The sequence below is a fragment of the Leptonychotes weddellii genome, chromosome 2 (assembly GCF_054177405.1).
Source record: "Leptonychotes weddellii isolate Sample4059 chromosome 2, ASM5417740v2, whole genome shotgun sequence".
Lineage (NCBI taxonomy): Eukaryota > Metazoa > Chordata > Mammalia > Carnivora > Phocidae > Leptonychotes > Leptonychotes weddellii.
The window spans coordinates 94,520,434-94,529,573 of NC_138370.1; the positions used below are offsets into that span (position 1 = coordinate 94,520,434).

At 38.0% G+C, this 9,140-nt stretch overlaps 1 protein-coding gene across 10 annotated transcripts in view; it reads right to left on the bottom strand.

Moving 5' to 3' along the window:
* Window positions 1-9,140, bottom strand: part of ALPK1 (alpha kinase 1) — a 120,332-nt gene that overhangs the window by 86,018 nt on the left and 25,174 nt on the right. The gene's annotated exons all lie outside the window — the stretch shown is intronic.

Consider the following 9,140-nt stretch of genomic DNA (forward strand, 5'->3'; position numbering starts at 1 on the left):
TCACTGGAAATAGCGTTGGGAAGAGATGTTCAGTAGCACACCACTATGTAGTGTGTCCACCAGGCAAATGCAATAGACATAGGAAATTTCAAAACATAGATAATAGTAAAACACTGTAAAATAATTAAGAAATAAGTTTTGTCTTTGTCTTTAAGTAACTTATTAAGTTTAAATATTTAACTTTGGTGGTTGTGCTTAACAAACGGCCCACAAAATTCCTGAAAGTTTAATAATTGGCTCTCATAAATCCCAGCAGACTACCAAGTATGAGACAACCCCAGCAGACTACCAAGAGGGGTCATGAAGAGTTCCTAATAGAAGAGGGACTAGAAAAAAAACAGAGCTTTAAGAAAATTAACAGGATGGCAGAGAGTTAGTTTTTGCTTCTTTTCAAGTTTTACAACTTCCATTCCAAATATTTTAAATGATCCCAATCATATCTTAGCTGTCATTATATCACTAGCAATAAAGCTGGTATAAATAAACACAGGCGATTGCTTTTTCTTCATGAAATTATATGCATTATTGTCAAAAAGGCAGAAAATAACAGAAGTTGGTAAGGATGTGGAGAAACAGGAGCCCACATACTGTGTGAATGGAAATACAAAATGTATAGCCACTTTGGAAAAATAGTTTGACAGTTTCTTAAAAAGTTAAACATAAATTTACCATAAAACCCCGTAATTCCACTCCTAAGTATTTACCTAAAAGAAATGAAAACATATGTCACCTAAAGACTTGCCCACACATGACAAAAGTAGAAACAACCCAAGGTCCATCAGCTGATGAATGGATAAAAAAAATATAATATCCATTAAATAAAATATTTGGCAATAAAAAGAACTTGCTACCACATGGATGAACTTCAAAAACATGCTAAGTGAAAGAAGACAGACACAAAAGACCAAGTATTTTGTGATTTCATTTATTAGAAATTTTAAGAAAAGGCAAATCAAGAGAAATAGAAAGTAGATTTAATAGGGTGGGACAGAAGGTTGGGAATGGAAACAAGAGTTAAGTGTAAATGAACATAAGGACTCATATTTGGGTGATTAAAATGTTCTAAAACTGGATTCTGAAATTTGCACAGCTTGGTAAACTTATTTTTAAAAATTTTATTTTATGGTATATAAATTATATCTCAGTAAAGATGTTATAAATTTAGCTAAATTTCATTCATTTTTGGTCATCCCTATTTACAGAAAAGGCAAAGGAGCCTCACTCAAGGTGATAATTAAGTAACTTGCTTGCAGTTAAAGCTTTTTTTTTTTTTTACATTAGAATTTATACCTCCAAATATAGTTTCTGTCTGCCTGTCTCTGATTCAAAACTGAAAGACGTTTACCTGAATCTCATTTTACCCACTACGTTAGTGAATCTACTTTCCATTATCCAGGGTAATTCCTTTTCTATCTCTACTGTATGTAGCTGTTCATTTGATTACTTTTCTGCTGGAGAAACTATGCCTAAAAGGAACAAGTGAAAGCCTAGACTTTTTTTTTTTTTTAAGATTTATTTATTCGAGAGAGAGAGAGCACATGTACAAGAGCATGTGTGTGCTCAAGTGGGGGGAGCGGCAGAGGGAGAGAATCTTCAAGCAGACTCACCGCTGAGTGCAGAGCCCCATGTAGGGGCTCGATCTCATTACCCATGAGACTGAGTAGAAACCAAGAGTCCAAAGCTTAACTGACTGAACAACCCAGGCACCCTCAAAGCCTAGACTTTTGATTCATTCATCTATTTACTCACTTTCATTTATATATTCAGAAAATATTTACTGAGCATCTACTATGTGCCAGGCACTATTCTAGGCACTAAGGATACAGCAGTAAACAAAAGAAGCCTTAATAGTTTTGAGATATAGACTCAAGTCAAGGGCCTGGATTTATTGTTTGTTTGTTTTTATCTATTTTTCCAAAATGCAAAGCCACATGAAAAATTCATAGCAAAGAACTATAAACAATAAACACTTTCCCCACCTATTCAGGTTGAATAAAGATCCCAAGAGCTCATGCAATGAATCAAAGATGTTTGACTGACCCTCTGTGAAAGCCTTGTATCTATCACCCTCAGAAGTCCAAGAAAACCTGGAATTGTTGGAGAAAAACCTTTGTTACTAGAATCTGCTTGGACTTAATTAGGTCAAGCTTTCCCTTATCCAGATGAAGTGACATATTAATGAGATTATATTAAGTCATTGAAAAATGTAAGAAACTATATTTTTGCCTCTTGACTATGTGGCTTTAATATATTATATTCACTACGCAGCTCTCCCAAAGCTGAGATTCTGAGAGTCACCCTCATACTGATATTAGCTTCTGTCCTGCCTCAAATAGAACTCCAATGAGTTCACTCCTTTCTACCCAAGAAGGCACCAGCTTCCACTCTGGCTAAAACCATCCAATATTCCAGGAGGCCAATACCCCTCAACCATCCCATATACCTCAAAAGTATTCACACCCATCTTTTGAAGAATGAAAAGAAACTTAACCATCTGGATTATTTTTTCCTTTCAGACAAAACTACATCTCAATGATTAGGATGACAACAATAAACCCCCCAAAGCAAATGGCTGTTTTCTTCTGATTCTTACTATGACTACTATGAAGACTCCCCTGCCTCTCTCTGGAATGTGACAGGACTGGCAAAAGCAAATGCAAAGATCTTCATCATCCAGTCTGCCTCCCTAGTTCTAGCAGGAACTGTATACAGGAAATAAAGATTTATAAAACAAATTATCCCAAGATTTTTTTCTTAACCAACTTACAGCGGAGTAATCAGATCCAAAGGAAGCCTGTAGCACAAGGGTTTGGGTTAAACTTAGAAAAGCCTCTGAGTTACCTGGTTTAAAATAATAAGGAATATTCATCCTTATCCTGACTTTCCACTCTGAGGAAAGTCACTGAGGAAAGCCCACTCTGAGTATATTCCCCTGTTAATATACTAAAATTCCTATATATCCAGAACCAAGCTGATTGCTTTATAAAACTTAATATCCCCAAAGCTTAAACTGTCTGAATCACAGTTCTAATGCTTGCCAATTTTAACAACGATCTTGACAAAGCTTCAACTGTTGGCAGTTTGGACTGGGAACACTGTTTCCCTTTGGGATTGTGATAAGCAGCTAAAGCAGTGCTTAGAGGAAAATTTGTTCCGTATCCTAATTGTGATGTTGGTTATTACATATGTTAAAATTATAAAATAAAGGCCAAATAAAAGGTCAATTTTACTGTATATCAAGTTAAAAAATAAAAATAAAGCCAATATATGCTGTTTACCCAAAGAAGGAAGGAAGGAAGGAAGGAAGATAGGAAGGAAGGGAGGGAGGAAGGGAGGAAGGGAGGAAGGAAGGTAGAAAATATAAAAGAAAGAAAATGAAAAGGAAAAAAATAATCAAGGCGCTTCAGTGTCTTCTTGGAACTGCAAGGCTGAGATACCTAAATATCAGGAGAGTCTGACCAGGTTATACCTAGAGGAGACAGCATATATATCAAAAGACTTGTATGACTTTTTTCTAATTTATATAGCAGAAGTCAGGGGAATATGTGTGAAAATTAATTCTAAAATACTAGACTAAGGAGGAAAAAAGCAACATAGCTCCTTTGGGTCAAAATTATTAACATGGGTAAATTTACCAGAGATTCTGGATTCATTGTGCTAGTTGCACTAGGTGGAATTTGTTATCACATTCTGGTCAGAAAGTAACAAATACATCAGATGCCTTGGTAAGACACATATCTGACTGAGGGTAAGAGATAAATTCCATGAAAGTTCAGAGATCTACTAATTCACCAATGTTTTTGGGAGTCCAGAGATCTGGAATATTTAGAGGTATCCCCTCCAAAGTGAAAGACAATTTGCTGCACCTTGTATCCAGTTCCATGAAGAAAGAGGCACACACATTTAGTGGGCTTTTAGCATTATAGAGGCAAAATAATGTTACACTAGTGTTGTTCCTTCCTATTTATTGAATAAACCATAAGGCTCTATGTTTAAGGAAGGCCAAAAGCAAAAGAAGAGTCTTCAGCCAGTTCAGTTTAAAGAATAAGCCACTCTAGCTACTTAGATCTTGTGACTCAGAAAATCTAATGTGTACAAAGTGTCTGTAACAGATCATTGAGCCTATGAAACTCCCCAATAAGAGAATCATAATACTACTGCCCCATAATTGAGAGCAAAGCCATGCTTCTCTGACAAATAACTATTTTCCTTGAGAAACATCTGATTTTTGCTGTTGGATTCTGGTAGAGACTGAATATCTGGCCATGGGAAATGAACTGGTTATGAGACCTGAGCTGCCTTCCAAATTAGATGCTATTTGATTGACCTGTTCTCAAATTTGGATGTGCAGAGCAGCTCTCCATCCTCAACTTGAAGTGGCATGTATATACATGTATATACAAGAGCAGACTCAAGAACGTTCTAAAGGCACAAGAAAGTTTCATGAGCAAATGGCTCCAACTCTCATGGCACCTAATCCTGCTATAATGTCATCTCTCCCTACACCCATTAATATAGCCTTATGGGATTTCCCTATAGGCTGGGAAAAAAAGATTCAAGATTGAGTTGGTAATGATTATACATATAACATACTGGCACCAGCCATAAACTGATACAGCATTAGAGCTCTTCTCACTATGGGCCACGAAGGACAAGTAGGAAGATTAATCTTCACAATAAGCAGAACATTGAGAAGTAGATCAAATGGCATACTCTACCTAGAAGGGAAGATTCTCACAGTGAAGATTTGTACATAGAACCTAAAGGTTTGGTATGATGAGGAGGAAATCGAAAGGAACAATATCGGATTACAAGAAGGTTTAGGATAGAGGTACACTCATGGACCTCTCAACATAGATTGATGGTGTGAGAATGCTTGTGCCTCATGTGAAAGCTCACCAACAGGCAGAGAAGACTCTCCAGAATCAGACGGGCAAGAAGACCAGGACTGCAAATGTCAGCTGTCCTCCTTCCCCAGCATCACTAGTATTACTCAGTGGGTTCAGGAACAGAGTGGCCATGGTGACAGAGAGGGAAATTATTCATCAGTTCAACCTCATGAACTTCCCCTCACAAGGCAGATCTGGCCACCACCACTATTGAATGCTTAAATTGCCAGCAGCAGAGACCCATGCTGAGCCCTGCACACAGTTCCAAACATGTGTGATGCAGGTAGCAGTGCCAACCTCCTATTGACTGATTATATTGAACCCCTTTCATTGTGGACTTGATAGCAATTTTTCTCACCAGAATGGATATTTGTTCTGTATATAGATTTGACTTTCCTGCTATGCTTCTATTAGCAATATCTTCTGTGGACTTACTAAAGGCTTAATTCATCAACAGCAATCCATATAACATTGCTTGTGGTCAGGATGCTATGGGCCATTTCCCACAGGATTCTCTAGTCTTACCATAACCCAGGAGCAGCTGGCCTTTTAGAGCAAAGCAATAGTCTATTGAAGACTCAGTTACAGAGCCAGCTGCAGGACATCCTATGGGGTGGGTGTACTGGCCTAGAGAAAATGTTACATGCTCCAAATCAATAACCAATATATGGTGTTGTTTCACCCAAGGACAGATTACACGGGTCCAGAAACTGTAGGGAAGAAGTAGAAGAAGAACATTCCATACTACCTTCTTCCTCCTTACTGAGAATGCAGGCAGTAAGGAAGTTATAGATGTGCCTCATAATTAGTTGCAAACATGGGGACTGTGGTCAATATTTATATTTTCTTGCATGAGTGGTAGTGTATATGTTCATATATTAACCCCTCCTCTCCCTGTCACCTATTATTTTATATAGGGTATATTGTTGGTGGTTACCTTTATAGCTTAGTCTATAAATAAAACGTATGTAGCTTTTGCAAAACGTATTAAATGTCTTCTTTCCTCATTTAAGTGTCCATGCAATAAACTCTTTCTAGAATTAAGCTCCAAGAATAAGTCTCCATTTCCAGATGAGTTTACAAACTTCCCTTTACTGGCTGATGAGAATGTACAATCTAGCATGTTTCTCTTTTGAACTCTTTGCCAGGAAGCTCAGAGCTTCTGATAAGCTCCGTTGTAATGATTCTCTCGCCTCAGGTTTGCAGGACATTGCTTTCTTTCTTTCTTCTAAATGTTTCTGCTTTAACTTTTCCTACTCTGGTTTATATACATTTTAATAGTGCACATCACTTCAATTCCTTTTTAAATGTACCTAAGTAAATACATAAGTAAATAAATAAACAAATGCTGCGGGTTCGCAAAGCAATTCATGACTTCGCTTAGCAGCAGCTCAGGCCCACCATGGCCTGCTCATTCAATCAGCCTTTATTGAAGGCTCACCATGTGCAGACATGACCGTCCTACACTCTCCATCACCGTGTATGGTTTTCATGTCCTCCATCATCCCTATTATTTCCTGTCAGATGCCCCATGGTAAACTCCATGGTAACATTTTGGGGTAATGTATGGCTCCTCTTATTTGGACTGTCTTTCAGAGCCTGTTTCTGTTTGTTCCTCACTCCCACCTTCCAGGATATGGCTTTCACCAGTGGGACCTTTAAATCCAAATCTACTCTTAGATAAGATCTTACAATTTCTGAACTTTCTGATAACTTCTCTATCTACCATATCTTAGAGTACCTGCAACTTTTCCTAAGTACCTACTATGTGACAGACACAATCTGCTTAAGGATAAACAGATGAATATGGTACAGTTTCTGGACTCCAGAATTACATAATTGTGGGGAGGCCAATGTGTAGGCAATAATTACAGCCTTATGATAAATGACAGGACAGAGGCACCATAGAAGTTTAGAGATGTCCCTTCACCTGACCCACAAGCTGAGAGGCGTTTTGGGGACAGTGACCCTTTTAAAATGCAGCAAAAGGTCATCAATCTATCATGTTGGGTGAGTTACTAGGCTTTTTCACAACTGAAAGAACCAACAAGACATTTCAAGCCACTGCATGACTAAACACAGTTTTGGAAAATCACATGAATTTTCCTACAAAGTCTCATATTATATGTAGTTGTGATCTGGTAAAACTAGTAAATATGATAAAACTAGTACCCCAAGGTAGAATTTTTTTTTTTAAAGATTTTATTTATTTATTTGAGACAGAGAATGAGATAGAGCATGAGAGGGTCAGAGGGAGAAGCAGACTCCCTGCCGAGCAGGGAGCCCGATGCGGGACTCGATCCCAGGACTCCAGGATCATGACCTGAGCCGAAGGCAGTCGCTTAACCAACTGAGCCACCCAGGCGCCCCCAAGGTAGAATTTTAAGTAAGAAAATATGTTTCTCAAGCAGGGCACATAGATCATGTAAAGTACCGCAAAGCTCCCTTAGTAGTCCTGAATGCCCAGTGTGGTACTCTAGAAATCTCCATCAGCGTGAGATGATGTCAGTAAAGGATGGTAATTAATCCCTAAAGGATTGCCTTGGGAAGGGTACAGAACAAATACTCAAGAGTGGCAATAAGGAAGCAAGGAAGGATATAATTATTTATATAGATCAAAAGATGTGGATACTTTGGACATGTACAAAGAATTCAGATAATTAAAGTGTTACATATGGATATTCTGAGAGGGTAACATTTCTGTATTCCTTAAGAGACTTTAAGAAATCTATATATGTTCCCTACTTGATACTCTGTTCTCTTGTATCAGTGACTAGTAGCCAGCGTAAATGCTGAACCAAAACATTTCTTTCAGAAACTAATGCAGTCTTGTCCCTCAACAGCACATATGACTGATGGTAGACTCACTTTGACAGGTAGATGGACAGTCCCTTTAAAGGAAGGAACAGTGTGTCAGCAAAGAATTCTCTTGGGTTTGGTGTCATGTACAGCCTTTATTAACATATCAATTTTACTTAGTTCTTCCTTTAACAAAACAAAAACCATTGTTTTCTTCACTAGGCAGTCATTGCTTAGTATTCACCCTATCCAAGTTCGCCATCTACAGGTCATCCAGTTTGCAACTGCTTTTAAGGTCAGAAGATTGCATGTGAGAATTCACACGTGCCTCCTATTTAGGGACTTTCTTATTCTTCTCCTTTTTTTTTTTTTTTAAGGAAGTTTATACTTCTAACTGTGGATTGATACCACAACCAAGGGCTGTTTACTGTACAACTCCCATCTTGTTAGATATTTACTGGTCTCTTTTATATTTCTCTATCATGTAGGGATTTATGTTACAAAAGTAATAGTGAAGAAGAGCTATTAATCATATGTTTTAGTACCATGTTTCTTCAGCTTAAAAAATATCAATCTCCCTTTTGGTTAACATAAAAGTAACACACTCTTCACTAATGCTTGAATTACTAAGCACTAACAATCCTAATCATCCCTACCATTTACTGAGCACTTAGCTTGGTACCATTGGCCAAGAAACTTATAGACATTATCTAATTTAATATTTATAGCAAATGTATGAATTATTATTCTCATCTTGTACATGGGAAATCTGAAGTTATAAGCATTTGGACAGCTTAACCCAGGGCATAGAGCTGAGTTAGTAAGTTGGATAAGTGGTTTTGGAGATCTGTCTCACTTCCTATGTTCTTGGCAAACCCACCATACTGCTTACAAGTAATTTATTTTTCTATTTTTCAAACTTTGAATGATTACCTGTGGCTTTTTTCAACTACCCCTCTCCCCCTTTAGAGGTTTATATGTGCACTCCCAAATAGACATTGTCTCCCTGCTACTTTAGTGAGTAGGAAAGAATGACCTTTCTTCTCCACATGCTGCACAAGAATCAAGAGTACAACCAGAAACTGCAAAGAAGTCTCCTGCATCACCAAGTTTAGTCCAACAGCATTCCAGAAGTTGAGGTGAAGCTGTGACCTGCTGCTCCTCCTCGTGGAGCTTAGGTTGGCAAGTGTCTCCAGATCACGCCTAATCTTCCCTGTGGACCTTAAATAAGTCACACTCAATCAACAATGCCTAAGGCCTGGCCCTCTCTCCAAAAGGATCTTCAAGTTGGAGTTTCTGGAGTTTTTCTTCAGAGGTTGCAATTTTTTAAAATTTTTATAATTTTTTTTAGTAATCTCTACACCCAACATGGGGCTCAAACCCATGGCCCCAAGATCAAGAGTCACATGCTTCTCTGACTGAGCCAGCCAGGTGCCCTGAGAAGTTGCTTTT